The sequence below is a fragment of the Carcharhinus amblyrhynchos genome, chromosome 8, assembly GCF_965287045.1.
Source record: "Carcharhinus amblyrhynchos chromosome 8, sCarAmb.v2.hapA, whole genome shotgun sequence".
Taxonomy (NCBI): domain Eukaryota; kingdom Metazoa; phylum Chordata; class Chondrichthyes; order Carcharhiniformes; family Carcharhinidae; genus Carcharhinus; species Carcharhinus amblyrhynchos.
The window spans coordinates 64,482,415-64,504,619 of record NC_137331.1 but is presented as its reverse complement, the minus strand read 5'-3'; positions in this window follow the sequence as shown (position 1 = coordinate 64,504,619).

Below are 22,205 nucleotides of genomic sequence, written 5' to 3'. Positions count from 1 at the left end.
AATGATAGATGACATTTAGTATAGCTGAGTACGGATTGCACTTTGGAAAGGAAAATGGGCAACATGCTTGGTACCTAAATAAAAGAATAAAGAAAAGTACAGCACAGAAACAGGCCATCTGGCCCTCCATGCCAATCATGATGCCCCAGCTAAACTAAAAAATACCTTCTTCTCCTGCTCGGTCATATCTCTCTATTCCCTCCCTAGTCATGTACCCGTCCAGATGCCTCTTAAATGTCACTAAAGTGCTTGTTTCCATCACCTCGTCTGGCAGCACATTCCAGGTAACCCACCACTCTGCATGAAAAACTGCTCCGCCACATTTCCCTTAAATATTCCCCCTCTCAAATGGTAATAAAGGTGCAAGAGAGCTAAGATCCTTTGAAGTTTCAACTCTATAGAAATCCAACAAATGCAATCAACAAAACTAATTCCTGTAATGTTGGAAATCTGAAGTAAGAACAGAAAATGCTGGAAAAACACAGCAGGTATGGTGGAAGAAGAGTTATGCAAATTCCAAACGGTCGCTGGAATTTTCCAGCCATCTGTACCAGCAGGATTCTCTGGCCCTGCTGTAGTCATGATGTAGAGATGCCGGCGTTGGACCCACTTGACTACCTGCTGCAGTGAACAGAGATTTGGCAGAGCACCAAATTCTCCATCCTCGTTTGCAGCAGTGGGCAGGGTATGAATAGCTGGAAAATTCTGCCCATTAACTCTGTTTCTCTGTACACAGATGCTGCCAGATGTGTTGAGTTTTTCCAGCAGTTTCTATTTTTTACAAACTAATTGCAAGCTGAACTGCACTGTCAAAATAGGAGAATATGTCAGAAAAGGAAATGATCAAATTTCAGAATGCTTTAGTTAAACTGTACCTTGACTACTATGTCTAAGGAATAAGAGAGCCATTCAAACGCTGGGGGTTGGGAAGGTGTATGTGCCTGTTCTCTAGCAATCAGAGATCTGTGTTATAAAGTAGTGGTGAAATATAGGTTTTGCGGCTTAGAAAGAAATATTTGAAAGTTCATCTTAAAGAGGCACATTAAGTTGTTCAGTGTATAGAGAAGGTAAACCTGGATTATTACTTTAAGTTAAGTACAGTAATGGAACAATGGGAATATCGTTGGAATCTAGGATAGTGAATAAACAAAACAAGCTCACATGTTGGAATCAGGAACCTGCGAGATATGTACAGCTAACAGAAGATGTCTACAGTCCAGATGCTCAGAGTAGCAGCAGCATTATATGACTACATCAGGTATATCACGTGGGTAGCATGCTTACAGTTTGTTTGTTTGTTTGCCACATTCAATGCATCACTAAGAATATTTTTTTTCTATCAACAATGCTGAATACTCAGAAAAAAAAAGCGTGCCAGCAGTTTTGGAAAGCACACGAGCAGTTGCCAGAGGCAATGCACTGACCTTCTCTGAATCAGCAACAAGTTTACAGTAATGTGTCATGCAAGGCTACATTTTAATGAAGATAAGATATGGAGGGGCGATTACTCTGAAACTTTTCTGAGGCCAGCATGTTCCTTTCCGACCTGCTCCCAGATTTTGTGCACTGTTGACACAGCGCTGATTCCTGTCCAGGCAGTGCTGTCATTAATCATCAGAAGTACATTGTTGCCCCATTGGTAAAGGTTTAAGGTTAAGGCACACAGACTTTAGGTCCTTTGCAGTTACAATTGCCTGCTTCAGATCCTGAAATTGGGTTGCTCTGAATACAGCCAACAATAAGCTTACTGCTTTCAGCTGGAATCCACTACAAAAAAGGTAATTTTAAAAAAACCATCTGAGTGGGGAGCAAGGAGAGCGGTGCTTCTCTTAGTTCCACAATTAGCTCATATATTATCACCACCAGTCCCCCACCTTCCCCACTACTAAATCACCACCCCACACTCACCTTGATTACTTCCCTACAATTGCTCACCTCCGTCATTCATTCCCTATGACAGGTGAGCCAATGGTGGACACTTTTATTCTCTTTATGGACTGTCATTTGCAGCCTTTCCCCTTGTTTTTGTGGCTATGATTCATCTTTCATTCCCTCACCCTGCAGTATAAATATTTTCCACTTTCTATGCCTTTTAACTTTGACAAAGGGTCATCTGGACTCAAAACATCAGTTCTTTTCTCTTCTTACAGATGCTGCTGGAACTGCTGAGATTTTCCAGCATTTTCTCTTTTGGTTTCAGATTCCAGCATCTGCAGTAATTTGTTTTTATTTGAGGCCATGGTGGATCTGCGTTGGGGCCTCAACTATTCACCGTAGTAATTAATGACTTGTATAGTGGGGCAGAAAATACATATTTATATTTGCCCAAGGCACAGTGATGAGTGTGAGAGGGGAACACCTTTGTCAAGGGAATCTGATATTAATGGCTTCCAAGTTTGTTCAGAACTTGACTACCCTGAAAGTCTGTTTCCTGAGAACTATAGTGTTCTTTATGAAGAACAAGCTTCAAATTTCAAGAACAAGTTCCCAAACACACGAATAACACGCAGGGTCCAGTTAACCATGCCTATGCAAGCAATGAATGCAGCTTTTTGAAGTTGAAGCTTGTAAAGACAAATTTACAATCAACCATAGGAACAATAATCCTTTCTCCACCACCTACCCTGTCCACTGAGATTGATGTGGCTCAACATTTCTTGCTGAACATGGCTTGTTGTTAGTTATTTATTAATTTAACATTTAATTTAATGTTTAGTTTAATGGTTACTTAGCTATAATTTATTCTTGTGCTTCATATCATTTATGGTTTCAATTACACAAAAACAAACCTGCAGTTAATGCTTTAAGTTTATTTAATAGTGCCACAAGTAGGCTTACATTAACACTGCAATGAAGTTAATGTGAAAGCTTTAATTCTGAAACGTTCTCTATTCTGTCTCATGCTTAAATTCAGAGAAAGAACGTCAAAATAGAAGCTCATCCAGGGCACTAGTATAGCAAAGATTAGCCCTGCCTTACCAATTCCTTTTCATCACCAGATTGCTCTCTCCCCCCACACCAGAATCAATGTTGAGTGTGCCAACCCAATCTGGCATAGAAGTTGTTCCCAATATCCAGCTCGCACCAGCAGACTAGTGCCATCCAATTTCACCTCTGATATTTGAACCAATTGAAATTGAACCAATTGAACACTTCCTATTTAAAGCATTTAATTTTTGCAGGAAAAAAAACTGCAGGGAGAAATGCAAAAGGACCAAGGACTAATTCCTCTCGATTGGAAAATTGTGCATGTCACTCCATGATGTAAGAGATGTGGCACAGGGAAACCAGAGAATTATAGACCAGTTGGCCAAACATTTGTTGTGGGTAAATTATTCATTAGAGAGTGAGATGACTGAACATCCCAAATTTTCAGTTGATCAGAAAGAGCCAGCATCAATTTTTAAAGGGTAGATCATGCCTGATGAATCTGATTGACCATTTGAAAATGTTACTAAAGTAGTGGGTAGGGGAATGTCTGTGGATGTTATTTGTATGGACTCATAGAAACATTTGATGAAGTGCAGTTCTGGTCAACCTATTATAGAAAGGATATTATTAAACTAGAAAAAGTGCAGAAGAGATTTACTAGGATGCTACCGGGACTTGATGGTTTGAGTTATATGGAGAGGTTGGATAGACTGGGATCTTTTTCTCTGGAGCGTAGAAGATTGAGGGGTGATCTTATAGAGGTCTATAAAATAATGAGGGACTTTGATCAGCTAGATAGTCAATATCTTTTCTCAAAGTTAGGGGAGTCTAAAACTAGAGGTCATTGTTTTAAGGTGAGGGGGGAGAGATACAAAAGGGTCCAGAGGGGCAATTTTTTCACGCAGACGTGGTGAGTGTCTGGAACAAGCTGCCAGAGGTAGTAGTAGAGGCAGGAAAAATTTTGTCTTTTAAAAAGCATTTAGACAGTTACATGGGTAAGATGGATATAGAGGGGTATGGGACAAATGCAGGCAATTGGGACTAGCTTAGGGCTTTCTAAAAAAAGGCAGCATAGACAAGTTGAACCAAACGACCTGTTTCCATGCTGTAAATCTCTATGACTCCAAGTCTCTCACAAAAAACTTGTACTTAAAACTAAAGTTTAGAGAATTGAAAGTATATTATTACCCTGATTAGGAAATTGGCTCAGTAACAAGATCCAGAGCAGGGATAATGGCAGGTACTCTGTTTGGTAGAACTGTAATGACAGTTGTCCTAAAAGGACCTGTGTCAGGGCCACAACAATTTACTGTGATCATTAATGACTCATATAATGGGATACAAACCACATATTCATATTTGCCAATTATGCAAAAATTGGTGGTATTGTAAGCACCGTAGATAGATACAAAAATTACAAAGATATATTGATAGATGAAATGAGTAGGTAAAAGTATGACAAGTAGGTATCAAGGTAGATAAATGTGAGACAATTCTCTTTGATTGAACAGGTGAAATGCTGACCTTTATGTCTACCGGACTGGAATGCAAGGGAGTAGAAGTTATGCTTCAGCTACACAGAGTGCTGGTTAGCATACCCTAGAGCTGAAGCCACTCCCGCAATCCACAGTCCCTCCTTCAAGCAAAACCTTCCCCTTCACCAGCAATCCTCAGCCCTGCCCCAAGTCCTCAGATGGCCTTACGCACTTGGCTGGCATCCATCAATGAGTCTCTTGGTTGAGTGCAGTCCCAGTAGTGGCCACGACTCCCTGTGGCATTTCTGGGAAGGAAGTGCTGCCAGTCCTCTAGTAGACCTTGGCAGCAGACCTGTGTCTCTTAAAAGAATGTACAGCCTAGCGGATTAGCAACTTAATTGGCATAAATCGCAACTGGGTCTTCCTCAAAATTTACCCTAAGATTCCGGTGGTTCATTGAGGCCAATGCTGCCCCAACAAAGCCCAGGCCCTGGAGTACTTTGAACAGATCAGGTCACCAAATCCTAAGAAGGACATTTCAGCCTTAAGTGAAATGTAGTTTTACCAAAATGGTAACTGGACGCTATGGATGAAATTTCATGGCGAGATTACACAAACTGGGGTTGTAACCTATGGAATTTAGAAGGTCAAGAAGTGATTTGATTTGTTGTTTTCAAGTTATTAAAGGGAATATATCAGATCAACAGATATTTCTGCTGGTTAGGAATCTAGAAGTAGGGGACATAGGGCCCTATTTTACCATTTTGATTCTCAGTGCTGAGCAGACTTGAATCTGGGAGTGATTCAAATCTGACCTTTAGACCTGTTCTCAGGTGACCCCCATATGCACTCTGCCTGCAAAAATATCAGTGATTCTGAATTGCACTGCACAAGCCTGAGTGGGGCTTAACACACCCAAAATCCTGCAGCTCTGATCAGAGCCTCCAACTGTGCATGTGCAGAGAAAAAAATGATAGAATGCTGCTGTCCGTGCCACAACCCTCCCACGCCGAATAATGCCTGCCCCGGACATTTTCCTATCCCCACAACATTACTGACCCTTTATCCTCCCCTCCCCTCCACCACTCAGACCAATCATGAGCATCTCCCACCCTTTCCTCCCACTGATCTCAAGCAGAGAGGCAGCGGACCTTCATTCTCCTCCACTGATCCAGGCAGAGTGGCAGCAAACCCTCCTTCCCCCCACTGATCATAGGCAGAGTGGCAGTGGACCCCAACCTTCTGCCCCCACCAATTTCAGGCAGAGTGGCAGTGGACCCCCTCCCTTCCACTGATCTCAGGCAGAGTGGCAGTGGACCACCCCCCACCCCCCCACCCCCCCACCCCCCATCCCCACTGGTCTAAAGCAGAGTGGCAGTGGACCTTCCCTTCCCCTTCACTGATCTCAGGCCGAGTGGCAGCAGACCCTCCTCCTCCCCCCAATCTCAGACAGGCTGGCAGCGGACCCCCCTTCCTCCCCCCATTGATCTCAAGCAGAGTGGCAGCAGACGCCTTTTCCCTCCACTGATCACAGGCAGAGTGGCAGCAGATTTCCCCCCACCCCCCGACCTCCCGAACAGATCTCAAGCAGAGAGCCATCGGACACTTGACACCTACCTCTTCACTAACTGGAGTACCTGAATGGGACTTCTATGGAACATGCCTGTTTTGCATCATTTCTGGATGGATGAATGCAATGGTAAAGGGGGAAGTGCTGGTAATATTGGGAATACAGCCTATTAAGTCAATTTAAATGCATTCAAATGTATTTAACTGCACCCATTTAGGGTGTGGTCCCAATCGCAGCCATTTTCGGGCCTTTCGTTGTAAAGGGGGAACTGGCACAGAGGCGAGCGCGGATCATGCTATTCACTTCACACCTGACTTTACCAAATTTTCAAACCTGAAAACTGGCACAGTATGATGGTAAGGTCGGGCTCATTGTCTAAACATTAGAGCCAGAACTTTCATGATTGAAATTAGGAATCACAGGCACACAAAAAGGATAGTAGAGGTTTGGAAATCTCTTCTGCAGGTGGCAAATTATGCTGGATCGATCGGAAATTTTAAATCTGAGACCTAAAAGACTTTTAATATCCAAAGATGTGAAAGGATATGGGGCAAAGGCAGCTAAGTCATAGATCAGCCATGATCTCATTGAATGGCAGAATGGATTTTAGGTAATATAAAACTTTCTCCTGATCCTGTGTTCCTTTGAAAGGCAGGGAATTGGAAAAAAATAGGGTAGCTTTTTCAAAGAGGTGACAGACAAATGCCCTCTTTCTATGATGTATGAGTCTGTTCTTTAGTCCATAATTCTCATTCCTGAAAGACAGACTTTTGAAGCAGTAGAAGTATTTGAAAAGCCCATTATTCTCTTCCACATATAATACACTATAATTTAGCACATATGAAAGCAAGGAAAAATTGAGTTTAAAGACAGGAACATAGTTCTGGTATGCTAGTATTACATGCCAAGTGCGCCAGCAGCAATATAAAGGATAATAATTGCACATAGATCTTCAGTGGCAATGTTAACAATAATCTAAGAGCTGGAGTTTTATTGTGCTATTTCCATGACCACATGGCAACCTAAACAATACTAAAGCTTCTTCAGCATGATTAAACAGCAAATTCAGTGGAGCAAATACTAGATATATCGTTTAGCTATCAATAAATGAAATAGTTTTGGAATATATATGGGGCAGGATTTTTCATCCCCCCCAGTGTGGCATCTTTTGAGGTGGCCCACCATTTTCTGGTCCTGTCACTGTCAATGGGGTTTCCTGTTGTTCACACCCTTTGTTGCTAGGGAACCCAAAGTGGGATAAAAACAGAAAATGCTGGAAAATCTCAGCAGGTCTGACAACATCTGTGGAGAGACCATAGGGCTAACTTTTCAAATCTGGATGACCCTTTGGCAGAGACCAGGATGAGAGATCACTGCCAGCAGGACTGGAAGATCCTACTCACAGAAATGGCCAGAAAATCACAGAATCCCGCAGTGCAGAAGGAGGTTATTCGGCCCATCAAGTCTGCATCAACCAGGCTGTATCCCCAAAACCTCATGCATTTAGCCCAGCTAGTCCTCCTGACACAAAGGGGCAATTTAGCATGGTTAATTCATCTAACCTACATATTTTTGGATTGTGGGAGAAAACCGGATCATGCAGAGGAAACACACACAGACACAGAAAGAACATGCAAACTCCTCACAGACAGTGACCCAAGCTGGAAATCGAACTCATGTCCCAGACACTATGAGGCAGCAGTGCTAACCATTGTGTGACCATACCGCCAAACATTTTATTCTCTCCTCCCCAAAATCTCATGATCTCAGTTAGTTACATTGTGGAATAGCATCCTGTGGTTCAGAGTAGAACTGAATAATTTAAGAGGTACATTTTTTATTTGATCATTCTTTCTCACTCCCTCAATCTTTATTATTACTTACATTTGAAACACATTGGGCTAAAATAGGTCTATGTTGTTTCTGGGTTTCATGTTTTGTGATTTATCTGTACTAATTGAAGTGGATGTGGGTAATTACCACATCAAGGAAAGGATGGTATGTGTGTCAGCTCAGTGGAGACTGAGGTTGCAGATGACCTTTGCTGCAGGGGACTCAACTGAGGATACCAATGCTCTTATAAACATGTAATCACGATATTACAAATTTTAAGGCAACTGTTTTAAAGGTTGATTTTTGTTTTACATCTTTACATTGAGTTTAAAAGCCTTGTTTTCAAAAGGGAATTGTGGTCAGACAACATGGCACCTCTCTGTGTTTGTTCAAACCTTCAGACTCATATCTCTCGAGCTGGCTATGAAAAGTATTAAAATGCAGAGACTCCGCCAGGCATGTCCGTTGCCTCCTCTACGAATGTAAAAAAACTGCCAGAAGAACTCAGAGACATCAGAGGGCTTTTTTTCCTTGTCACCAGGAGTCACTGAGGAAAGCATTAAAAAATTAACTGCTGTTCTGCCAAAGAGTCTAGTTAATTTGGTGAGTTGCGCAATTGCAGAACTAGTAAGGAACAAGGAACTTCTCTCTCCCAAAACCTGCATGACCTACTGAGTTCACCTGAAAATGCAAACACCAACTGATCATCACAGAAGCCAACTCAGCTGTCAAACAGAACCTCAAGTTTCAACCCCTTCACTTCAGAAAGAAAGAATTCAAGCAATGAACCTACAAAAACATCTCGCAGAGACTGATTTGAAATTTTTTTTTATCTTTATCTGCATTTTGATCTTTTGTACCTGTAGTTTCGTTACAAATTTTAGCACTTCTACCTGAAAAACATTCAGCAATAGTTTTGTAACAAACTAACCCTTATCTTGCTTAAGATTAAAACTTGTCTGGTCCACTGAGTTATTTTCAAATTGAACCACTCATAAATTAAAAGGAGACTAAACACCATAAAGTATTTGTTCGTTCCGCAAAGCAACTTTTTTTTTAGCAAGCCTTAGATTTTCATTTTTGATTTGGAGGGAGGAAGAAGTCCTGTGAAATACTTCCCCAATCTCAACAGTTGGGGCCTTGCGGTAATATTACTGAAATTTAAAGGGGCTCTTGCCTGAAAAAGAGTGTTTATTTGTGGGTCTAAGTAGAAATATTTTTGGGAAATGTTTGCAGGTTAATTTTAAATATGTAAGTTGAATCTTGTGTGTTTAAATGTTCTTTTCTTAATAAATCCTTAATTTAGTATTTAAGAATCTCCAAAAATAGTATTGGAACTTTTACTAAAATGAAAGAAAAATACCGTGGATCCTGGAAATCTGAAATGAAAATAGAAAACTGTGGAAAAAATTTTCAACAGACATGGCATGCATCTGTGGAGAGAGAAACAGGGTTAATGTTTGTTTCTCTCTCCATTGATGCTGCCAGACCTTTATAAAGTTTATTTATTGATGTCACAAGTAGGCTTATATTAACACTGCAATCAAGTCCATTGGCCACGCTAAATTCTCCCTCAGCTCACCCGAATAGGTACCTGTTCGGGTACACTGAGGGAGAATTTAGCATGGCCATCACACCTAAACAGCACGTCTTTCAGACTGTGGGAGGAAACTGGAGCATCCAGAGGAAACCCATGCAGACACAGGGCAAACATGCAGCCTCTGCACAGACAGTGACCTGAGGCCGGCATCAAACCCAGGTCCCTGGTGTGAGCAACGGGTAAAGATGCTGTTAACACACATCTGTACACCATAGAAAAATAGCTTAAAGTTAGGTAGACTGGATATAGTCAGGCACATTGATAACCCACATTATGGAAACAACTGTGATTTTAGTCACAAACACAGGGCATAAAATTCGCTGCTGCTAACAGAGCAATAGTCAGGGACCATAAAAAGACTGCCTGTGGTGTAGGAATAACACCAGATGTGTGGGTCCAAGTTATAAAAAGCAAATGGTATACAAGATGTGTTGTTTCTACAACTAAGCATAAAAGGGGGAAAAAGGTCACTGAGATAGTCGGGACAGCAGTGATTAAGTTGGCAAAGGATTGATTACCGCCAATCTGAACTGGACATGTAACAGTGTTGGATAAGACGGATGAGTTTACTAATGCACTCGTGATAACAGGAGACATTGTTAGATGGGGAGTAGAGGGGATGGAAACTTGGGGCACCTCGAGCCAATAGGGGAATGACAACACATAGATGGGACAGGGACCACCAATTAGGGGAGAACAACACATTGCAAAGCCATTACAACGCTTGTAAAAAAGTATAAAAATGTGCTGCAAATCGATGTAAGGTGTGCCTATTTTATTGGACACCCGGTCTTGCAAGAACGTTAAATAAAATATCTTGTTCCTTCAGAACTTGACTTGACTAAATTGTTTGACTGTGAGCTGCGTTTCTCACACTGGTGTTGTGAGGTAGCAGTCAACTGTGTCCTGTTGAGTGTTTCCTCCATTTTCTGTTTTCATTTGGATTTTTACTTCTGACTTCATACTTTCTTGTAATAATATACAAATAGCAAATAGTTGTGATAGCTTGATCAAGTTTCTCTTTAGGATTTGGTCACACATGGAGGAGTGTGACTTCATTTTGACAATGGGCTGTGAGACTCAAGTGGGGGCGATGAAATGGGCTCTCAGTTGAGTGTCACAGCCTCTGCGATTTCTGGTGCAGAGCTGAATAAATTATTTAAATGTTAATTTCCTTCTGATGAGCAGGCATGGGACTGAAGTCTCTGGACCCACTATAGTCCACCCCACCCCACCCCCAACCCCGCCAGAAGTGTTTCACTCCAGCAGGGTTTACAATAGCTTCCCTTTTACATGGAGCTGGCGGTCCAACCCCGCTAGGCCATGAAGGCCCCAGGAGATTGGGGGTAAGGGGGGTTCCCCCTCAGCCTTGCCAGTTTGGCAGTGCCAGTTGGCCCCCTGATGCTGCCAAAAGGGCAAAGTGGCAGTGCCCAAGGGGGCACTTGGCACCACCTACCAGGCACCAGGCAGGGCCTAATGGTATGGGGCCCCACTGCCACTCTGCACTCAGGAGTGACAGAGGGAGGGAGGCCGGCGATCGGGGCTGCCCATCGGGATAGTGGGGGGGAATGGGGGAGGAGATCAGGAGTGCTGATGGCAGGGAGGGGGAGATCAAGGCAGGCTGGGCAGAGTGGTCAAAGTTGGCCTGGAAGTCTCCAAGAGGCCAGCAATTGGGTGGTGGGGGGATTGCACAGCCAGTGATGTGGGGTCTCGGGGCTGGCCAGCAATTGAGATGGCTAGTGATTGGGAGGCTGGCAGTGTGGGCTACTGTGCATTCGCCAATCTCTGCTATGACAAATCAACACATGCACAGTGGCCTGCTCAGTGCTATACTGTCAGCCTCTCCAGCAGGAATAGGCCCCACCCACTGATTTTTAATGATATTCACACTAGTACATTCAGCAGCACTCAGAATGTGGGAGATTTATTTGAAAAACCTGCTGAAAAAACAGTGAAATTTAATCCAGTTTTTACACAAATTCAATAATTAGAATTTGTTTTGGAAGAATCCCACCCTTTGTATTATTTCTGTAGTGTTCAATTGTTCTAATTATGCAAATCTATTTATTATTGACGCCCACTGTGTTTCATAACGCCTGAGTATGGACTGAAAGCAAAGTAAAAAATAAACTAGAAGTTGCTCAAGGCATGAAAGGACTGCAAGCCATGGGACAGGCATTTCAAAGCACTGTGAATAAAACTTGTTACACACATAAAAACTTGAGTCATCTCTGCAGAGCTCTGAGATATAAAACATATAACAATATCAAAGTTTTAAGATATAGTTAAATATTCATTTGGGTCAAAAATCCAATGTTATGCCTGGAATCACCTTGAAAAATGAATTAGTTTAAATGCAGCTGTAGCATTTGTTGCATTTTTGTGGAATTCTACCCACAAACCTAAGGGACAAAATTTACTCCCTTCAGTGTACGAATGAAACTATAAATGGTTTTTTATGAACAATTTACGATTTTGCAACACATAACTCATGGAGAAAATATTCCAGTTTATCACAAATTTTCTGTCCATTGACAAGTGGAAGAAACACAAATTCTTTAGTTGCATGAATCAGAAACTATGGCACTTTTTACAGTTCAGACAGATTTAATCCCTCACATTTGGCTGGAATTCTCTGGTCTGTTATCCCCCCACTGCCACTGCCGGTGAGAATGGAGAATTTGGCACTCAGCCAAATCTCCGTTCATTGCAGCAGGATTGTAAAATTCCAGCTATGGACAAGGTCGAGAATTCTGACCTTAATGTCTGGCTTGCCATAATCAAGACCTTTATTTGCAGATTATTAGATGAATTAACAGTATCAAAACTCAACAATTCCATTGGAGGTTTTGATTGGGATGGGAGTAGGGGAGTATTTGTTTTGGGCAGGGAGAAAGAAGACAGTTCCTAAAGCCCCTCTGCAAACTCATTCTATTTCTCTACCTGTATGTCCTCCCCCTTCCAGTGGGGCTCTCTTACACCTTTCTGGAGGTCAATCTGCCTCATCTCCCCTGCAATCTGTTCCAACAGGTCAAGCCAGGAATCTCCCAGCCCAGGCCTGCTATGGGGACACTGTCTTGGCAATGCTGACCTTACAAGGCCTAGCAGGAATTCACAACGTAGTCCAGGATTAGGTTATCCCCTCACTCTTACCACAGTTGTAGGAGGGAGCACCAAAAGGTGTGAACGTGACAGTCTATGGAGTTGTAATTATTACAGGATGAATTTGTTCTTTCCATACTCACTGCAGAGAGTTGTGTTTGAAAGAAGCACAGGTGAGAATTTTAGCTACATTGCAATGATTCTCTGATATGTGGTCCCTTCGAACTGGGCTCCCTACACAGTGAATATACCCTGACAAACATTGCATTGTCTATATATCTGGATGAGCCAAAAGTCCTATGCTGCTGTGTTTGTCTGAATTGTATTGCAGAGTGAGAGCCCTGGTGACTCAATGCAGTAATTGTTAAAATAACTGCAGAGTTCTAGTTTTTTGAATACTCTACTTCCTCTGAAATTCCAACAGGAAAATGTCTCTTTTACATGATAGTAAAACTGTAAAACTGAGCAGTCCAAAGGGAGAGTTTGTGATAATTTCAAACACAGGGAATTTCTCATGAAATAGTTATTTCCAGGAACAACAATTTTATTACTGATTATTTCAACGAGTTAGTTAATTGATATCATTGTCGCACTGGATGATGCAACTATGAAATCTTATGTAGCGGAGACTTAAAGTTAACTATTGTTTGCCAGAGAAAATGTTGTTCTGATAGGGAGCTGGACCTTATCCCCGTAACTCCACATCAGGATGACTGAGAGGATCAACAGCCCTCCTCGGAAGACGATCAATGTGATGAGCTTCAGGAAGAAGACATGAATGTACATGAGCCTCTCATGAATGCGAGGGCCATGGAGAGACATGTTACGGATATCAAAAACAATCTCATATATACAAGATTCACCCACGATTAAGGAACTCATGTCACCATTTTCCCATTGCCGAGACAGGATTTGTCTGCTCAGGATGTCTACCAATCTCTGCCAGCCTTCCCCTCAAACAGGAGCTACCTCTCAAACTGCATCCCCTGTCACCCAGAAGAGTAAGGGGAGTGGCATCTGTCACACACACTTACTATGGAAGACTGATACTCAGGAGAACTGATGCACCAGTGGGCACCACTGCAGGCCATTGACTTTGTCCCCATGCAACATAATCTCAGGCAATCTTCCTGACACTGTATATAACCAAATCTCCGCAGGGCCAACATGTTCCTCTATGTCCCAGAGCCAAATGCACACATACATGAACATTAAATGAAGACTAATTGCAAATACAAGATATCTTCCTAAACAGGTAAAGGAGATGTTTAACATTCCCCTCCAGCCATCAATGAGTGCCAACCATGATGCATGCTGGTATAGTTAGCTCTCGGACCAACTAAGTCCACAAAAATGGCAATAGTGCACACATGAATAATGTGAAAACAATATATTGCCAGTATGCCAGATTGACAGTTCCAAAGGCTGGGCTCCTGAAGGAGGGGGTGGCATGGGGTGTGCCTGAGGGGGAGGGGGGTGCTTTTGGTGACCTCATAGTGGGGGGGGTGGGGGGTTGGGGGAAGAGGAGTGGGGGGTGGGGGATGCGTCTGATGCCAGCCAGAGGGGTGGACTTTGTCAGTGAGTCATAGTAGAGGGGAGTGTAGGATTGTCTGGCGATCAGGACACCCTTTAGAAATGGACCCCCGACGTCCAAGGTTCTGGCCTTGCTGGTGTCTTTAGGCCCCTACTCCAAAAAAATAAGTGTGGCTGAATTCAGTGAGAACCTCCCCAGGCTCAAATAATTTCTAGGTGTGGTGAATTGCACCAAACCACCCAATGGGAATCTCACCAGTCTTCCTGCTGGGAATAACACTTAGAAATTTTTTGGGAAAATTCCGCCCTCTATGACACTCCTGTGAAGTCCTTTGTGAAGCCATATAAGTTAAAGGTGTTATATGGATAAAAAGTGTTATAATCTTTATACTAGAAAGTCAACGTTCTAGTATACAGGGCTGGAATTCTCTGACCTTGCCCACCACTGGGATGCTCCAGTCCCGCTGCAATGAAGGGAGATTTAGCTGAGCACCAAATTCTCTGTTCTCGCTAGCACCGGCAGTAGGGGGCTTGAATGGCTGGAGAATTCCGTTCCATGAGTAAAAAATACAACATTGCCCACAATTTGACAATTGATTGGTAATAAATTTTCAAACTCAGTTACAGAGGACATGAGAATGGGCAGTTCTGGGAACTGAAAATTCAAAGATCAACTAAAGATCATTTAAGATTGGATTAAGGTATTTTGTTGAAGCAAAGCACAAAGAGTTTTATTCTGTGTTGGATTTGCACTGTGGTACCTGGCTGCATTTAATGTGATCGAAATGTCCCATTTTGCAATACTGACATGCCTCTCTGATCAAATCCAAATGGCACTCTGTTTCTTCATCCTGCTGCATTGGCAAAGCAGCCAGCATAATTAAGGACCACACGCACCCCGGACATTGTCTCTTAAACATTCTTCCATCGAGAAAAAAATACAAAAGTCTGATGTCACATACCATCCAACACAAGAACGGTTTCTTCCCTGCTGCCATCAGACTTTTGAATGGACCTACTCAGCATTAAGTTGATCTTTCTCTGTACCCTAGCTATGACTGTAATACTACATTCTGCACCATCTCCTTTCCTTCTCTATGAACGGTATGTTTTGTCTATAAAGAAATAATATTCTTCACTGTATGCTAATACCTGTGACAATAATAAATCAAATCAAAAAATCAAATCACTGTGCCACTGTGCCGCCAATGTCTTAGTAAGAGCTTTGCGGATTGGAACTTAACTGATCTGATAATATGATTGAAATTCAATTTTCTTTGCTAACCATGTTGCATTTATGTCTTAAACTTAATTTGCTAACTCATAGCTACTTGTTCGAAATCCATTGTTGAAAGTTAGTGCCATCCAATCACATTGCAACTGTGATTCAATGTTATTTATGCAAACAAAACCTTTGAGTCTTGCCACATGCCCCTGGAACAACCCAATAATCACCTATCCCTAATGTAAACCCTTATTTTATCTGATCTTTGCATCCTTCTGTTTACCCAATTATTAATTTGCGTGGATGTTTTATACACACTGACCTAAATTTCTAATATAGTACTTAATCAAAGATCTTTTCACTCTCTGGGTGCACTAAACCATGTTGTACAGCCAGATTAATTCCCCTTAATGGTTAGTGAGATTAATGTCGTTTATTGAAAATGTTCTTGTTTAAAGTTCCACAGTACAATTAATGTTACAGTATAGAAATGTTAAGGCTGGAACAGTACATTCCTGTCAATCTTGGCTTGTTTGGAAACAATGTTATGTAGCATGCAGTGCTGAGTGTGGATAATCAAAGTAGTCCATTTCTTCTCCTGTATGAGGGGTGGACAGCAATGTTACTCTAGACAATAGGATGTAGACCAGGATTGTGGATTGTTTTTCACTAGCTCAGACTGTCAGTTTCCTCTCTTGCCATTGCAGAGGCCCCTAGTAGGAATGAGACAGAGGGATTTAAATTCCTTCAGATTTTATGTGGGAAACCAGCTGGCTTTGTTTGTCTTGCTGACAGAAGCAAGTGCTGGAGCTTGGCAATTGGGCCTGTTGATAGAGAAAAAGCCTTTATACCCTCTCAATGTCCAGGGTGCGTTACAGTCCTCCCTATAATTGAACAAGGGTATGTCAGAGATTAAACCACCTTATGATGCTGCTGATAAAAGTGTCAGTTGTTTCTAAAATATCCACACCTGACTGCTGCAATATGTATTCCACCATTTTAATTTAGAGTTTCTGGGGGCTGATAGTAACCTTTACCATACCACTAATGCAGAGACCTCCTTATCTGGCCAATAATTTTTTTTCTATCAGTAGGATAAAGTACAGTGAAGAGTTTTTAGCACAGTTGTGGAATTTTGGTGAAACAGCAATAAATTGATTGTGTATCTAGACAGGTATAGAAACAAAGCAGACTAAAATCAGCATTTAGTACAGGCCACACTTTGGAAAAGCCATGGCTACTGAGGAGGAAAGATGGAGTGAGGAAGAGCAGATGATGGTTCCTTTCTTGGAATCCTTTCTTGTGTTATTGCTGAAATGTGTGAAACAACTTTAGGATGTTTTGATGATTGATCCCCTCTTCTGGCAGCTTCTTTGTGCTCTGCAGACTTAGACAATGTTTGAGTGATCCAGAATCTGCAGCACCATCAATTTCTGTTCTGATAGAGATCAGATTGAATGACATCACTGACACCCCCAGTACAAGGTTTTCCTGGTTGGACTAGCCATGGAACTGGTTTGAAAGTCAAGACTAAAGGACATATTTGGCAGCTAAATGAATGGGCGTTGATAATCCATCTTAAGGTTGAAACTGGTATGGGTTTTAATTTACACAGAGAACATTTCTCTGTGTAAATTAAATTGTGCATATGCATGCACAAAGCGATGGATCCAAAAATCTATAAGCTAAATGACAGCCTCAGTGAACCATTTCTAGAGGAACGAATGACGTGAATGTGGAACTTGATGGACTCCCAACACAAACTGAAAAGCAGTTGCTTGTCTGAAAGAGGAGGCTCAGAGAGGGAAAATTCTAATACTTGAGACCAATAGCAAAAAAATGAGTGTTTTTGGCAACTCATCACTTTGCAGGAATGAAGTAACCTTTAGAAGTTAAGCTTCATTAACAGAGATATGAGACCACCTGAGTGTTTGCACTAACCCTGCAGGAATTGGGAAATTATCAAAACCTGAATCCCATTCTGGATTCAAACTACACAGGGGCAGTGGGCAGATTCAATGAGGGACTGACAAATGCGAGTAAAGTTGTCCCTGCGTGTGGGAGAGACGGAAGAAGGACAGCAATCCTGGCACTCACAATGTCACAGCACTGGTGGTCATCCCAAGTTCAAGCTGGGAAGGAGGATAGCAGCTAAGAGGGACGGCAAGTGAGGATTGATCAGGGAGGTAGTGTCTGGGGAAGGATTTCAGTCTGTTGTGTTTCAAGCGAGAGGGATGATATCTCCTGAGTTCCACGTTGGACTGTCATGCGGCCTGATTCAGTGGAAAGTTTTGATGCCCCAGCTAACTGCATTGCTACTCTGAGGGTGCAGGGGAACATTACAAAACATCACCTCGACCACCCAGCTCCTGGCACCAGTTGGTCCCCAGGCTGTAACTCATAAATGAAAGGTCAGATCTGCCCGGGATAAATGACAGGTGAAAGGGCTCGGTGAGCTGTGGAAGGTAATAGGAATGCCTCCCAACTAGTTCTCTGTCAGCCTCAAGCGAGCAGGAAAACTAAAATCTGATATTCAGTTTATAATTCCATCCTGCCACAGATGAGCTGTTCTGTGCAACTGCTGCAAATAGCCAAGAGCAAAGGCCATTGAAAGGTGCCAGACCAACTCATTGTGATGCCTGAAATTTGTTTGGCCGCTAGAACCTGGTGAAGTCGGCCCTATTTAAATTTAGGAATAGACCTACTCACTCGTCTGAAGTCAATAAAATGGCTGGAAAAGTAAGATGCAAGAGGACAGTTCCAGGGAGAACTGGGACTTTGAAAATTAAACAAGGGCGAGAACAGACTCCGAGTTAATTAACATTTCATTGTGTTTACTTAACTTTAAGTTTCAGTGCAGTAAATAAGTAATTGAAGGCATGGCAGGACTGCTTACACCTGTCAGGTGCTCACACCCTGGATCATATGGGGTCTCCAGAATGCTACTCATGTCCTGGACAACTACATGTGCCACCAAACACAAAATCTCAAGTGCTGTACCTTGGAACTCGGAAAGCAGCTGGTGACATTGAGGTGTATTCCTGAGGATGACAGCCATGTGGACAGCACGTTACTGAAAAATCAGCCGAAGCTTAAGAAAGTGCAGACAAAGAAGGACTGGGTGGCCACCAGACACAGACAAGAAAGGCATGGTAGGTGCTGCAGCAGTTCCCTGAGAACATCCCACTTTCTAACAGGCACTCAGTTCTGAGTATCGATGGGGGAGAGGGTTCCCCTGGAGAAGCAACAACAGTCATGACCAGAACACCATGCTCGGATGTGCAGGAAATGAGGAGAAAAGATAGGAGAGAGAGTGGTACAGGATTCTATAGTCAGAGGAACAGAAAGGCACATCTGTGGTCGCAGATGCGATTCCAGGATGGTAGGTTGCCTCCCTAGTACAAGGGTTATGGGCAGCATGATGATATAGTGGTGAGCATTTCTACCTCACAGCATTAAGAACCTGAGTTTGATTTCAGCCTTGGGTGACTATGTGGAATTTGCATATTCTCCTCATGTCTGTGTGGGTTTCCTCTGGGTGCTCCGGTTTTCTTCCACAGTCTAAAGATGTGCAGGTTTGGTGGATTGGCTAAGCAAAATTATTCTTTAGTGTCCAAAGATATGTAGGCTAAGTGGATTAGCCATGGAAAATGCGCAGGGTTACAGGGCTAGGGAGGAGAAGAGAGCCTCAGTTGGATGTTCTTTCGACGAGTTGGTGCAGACTCGAGAGGCTGAATGGCCTCTTTCTGCACTGTAGGGATTCTATGATTCTATAACATCACCAAGCAGCAACAGAGCATTTTAGAGGATGTGGCTACACAGCCAGAGTTTGTGGTTCATACTGGTATCAACGATATGGGTAGAAAATGTGTCTACAGTCTGAGTTTAAGGAATTGAGAAAGAGATTAGCAATAGGACATCAAAGGAAGTAATTTCCGAATTAATCCCAAGGCCAAGTGTTAGTGAGTATAGGAATAGGAAAATACATCAAAGGAATGTGTGGCTGGAGAGAAAGTATATGAAGGAAGGTTTCAGATTTCTGGGGCATTGGCATCAGTTCTGGGGAAGTTGGGATCTGTACAAGCCAGACAGTCTGGTTACCCAGGTTCTCTTTTTAGCTTAATAGTAAATGCGCAGTGACTGAAAATCTTTGACGCTCCTGGACATTTGCTTTTCCCAATTACAATTTGTTTAAATTTATGGGTGGCAGCCAATTTGGCACAACCAAGGATGTCAACTAGCATCCTTAACACCCATTAGTGCACTTTCCTCAGCTAGTGTTTTCCTATCGGTGTACACCAAAGGAGATTCATTTCTTCAGCGCTGTGAATTTATTCAGATGATAGGTTTCCATCTGAAATTAAGATAGCAAACTCATCAATAAATTTTCCAAAGGCATTATGGTCTGCAGATGTTTTATATTCTGTTCCAGTAAAGCTACAACGCAGGTATTGATCTGGCAAGTTGGAAAATTGCTCAAGTATGTCCTGGCCACCGTAATCAGGACAAATCCAACCTGGTCAATTACATCCCTATCAGTCTACTCTCGATCATCAGTAAAGTGATGAAGGGGTCATTACCAATGCTATCAAGCAACACTTCCATAGCAATATCCCACTCACTGATGCTCAGTCTGGGTTCAGCCAGGGTCACTTGGTTTCTGACCTCATTACAGCCTTGGTTTAAACATGGATTTCCAAAAGTGTTTGATAAGGTACCACACAAAAGGTTACTTAAAAAAATAAGAGCCCATGGTATTGGGGGTAGTGTATTAGCATGGATAAAAGAATCAGCAAACATCCCCACTCCTGACCTAATGATGGAAGGAAGGTCATTGATGAAGTAGATGAGATGGTTGGGCTAAGAACACTACTTTGATGAACTTCTGCAGTGGTGTCCTAGAGTTGAGATAACTGAGATTTAACAACCACAGCCACCTTCTGTTTTGCCAGGTATGACTCCATTCAGATTTCCCTGATTCCCATTGACTCCTGTTTTGCTTAGATTCCTTGATGCCATACCCAGTCATATGCTAAACTAATGTTCAGGACACTCACTCTCACCACACCTCTGGAGTTCAGTTCTATTGTCCATAAGACCATAAGATGTGGAAGCAGAAATGGGCCATTTGGCTTATTGAGTCTGCTCTGCTATTCAATAAAATTATGACTGATCTGATATGACAATCCTCAACAGCACTTTTTTGTCTTATCCCTATAAACCTTGATTCCCTCACTGATTAAACTTACTTAATGACCCAGCCTCTACAGCTCTCTACGGTAAAGAATTCCACAGATTCATTACCTTTAGAGAAAAAAATCCTCCTCATTTCAGTTTTAAGATTACTCTGAGATTGTGCCCTTTCATCCTAGACTCTCCCACAAGGACAAACAACCTCTCAGCATCTACCCTGTCAAGCCCCCTGAGAATCCTATATCTCTCAATAAGATCGCCTCTCATTCTTCTAAACTCCAATGAGTAGACACTCATCAGAAAATCGCTCTATACCCGGAATCAATTTAGTGAACCTTCTCTGAACTGCCTCCAATGCTAGTATATCTTTCCATTTAAATAATATTCAGCTCCTTTATTCTTCCAACCAAAGTGCATAACCGCACATTTTCCTACAATATATTCCATCTGCCAAGCTTTTGTCCACACACTTAACCTGCTTATATCTCTCTGCAGACTCCTTGGTCAGAATTCTACTGTCCTGCCCTCCATGAAAATCGAAGTGGGCGATGGCAGAGCATGGAAAGGTCCATTGACCTCAGGCAGGATTTTCTAGTTTCGGGATGGAAAATCCTGCTCTTTGTGTCATCTTCACCATTTGCCTTCCCATCTATTTTTGTATTATTCACAAACATTCACTTTCCTCATCCAAGTCATTAATATATATTGTAAATAATTGTAGCGCCAGCACTGATCCCTGTTGCAGGTTGCTACCCTGAAAATGCCCCTCTTATCCCAACTGCCCATTTCTGCTTCCACATCTTATGGTCTTACGGACAATAGAACTGAACTCCAGAGGCGTGGTGAAAGTAAGTGTCCTGAACATTAGTGCAGCATAGGACTGGGTATGGCATCAAGGAATCTAAGCAAAACAGGAGTCAATGGGAATCAGGGAAATCTGAATGGAGTCATACTTGGCAAAACAGAAGGTGGCTTTGGTTGTTAAATCTCAGTTATCTCAACTCCAGGACACCACTGCAGGAGTTCATCAAAGTAGAGTTCTTAGCCCAACCATCTTCATCTACTTCATCAATGACCTTCCTTCCATCATTAGGTCAGGAGTGGGGATGTTTGCTGATAATTGCACAATATTCAGTAGCATTTGTGACTCCTTAGATGCTGAGGCATTCAAATGCAGCCTGGAATACATCCTGGCTTGGGCTGACAAATGTCAAGTAACCTTCACACCGCACAAGTGCCAGGCAACGACCATCTCTAATTCGAGCGAATCTAACCATACCCCTTTGACTTCAACCATATTAACATCACTGAATCCCCCACTATCAATATCCTGGGGGGTTACCATTGACTAGTAACTGAACTGAAGTAGCCATATAAATACTGTAGCTACAAAGATCAGAGGCTGGCAATCCTGCGGCCAGTAATTCACTTTGACTCCCCCAAGCCTTTCTACAATCTACAAGGTACAAGTCAGAAGTGTGTAGGAATATTCTCTATTTGCCAGGATGAATGCAACTCCAACAACAGTTAAAATCTTGACACTATTCAGGACAGAACAGCTTGCTTGATTGGCATCACATGCATAAGCATTAATACCTTCCATCACCGGCGCACAGTGGCAGCAGTGTGTCCCATCTACACGATGCACTGCAAGAACTCACCAATGCTCCTAGAATCATAGGATCCAACAGTGCAGAAGGAAGCCATTCGGCCCATCAAGTCTGCACTGACCACAATCCCACC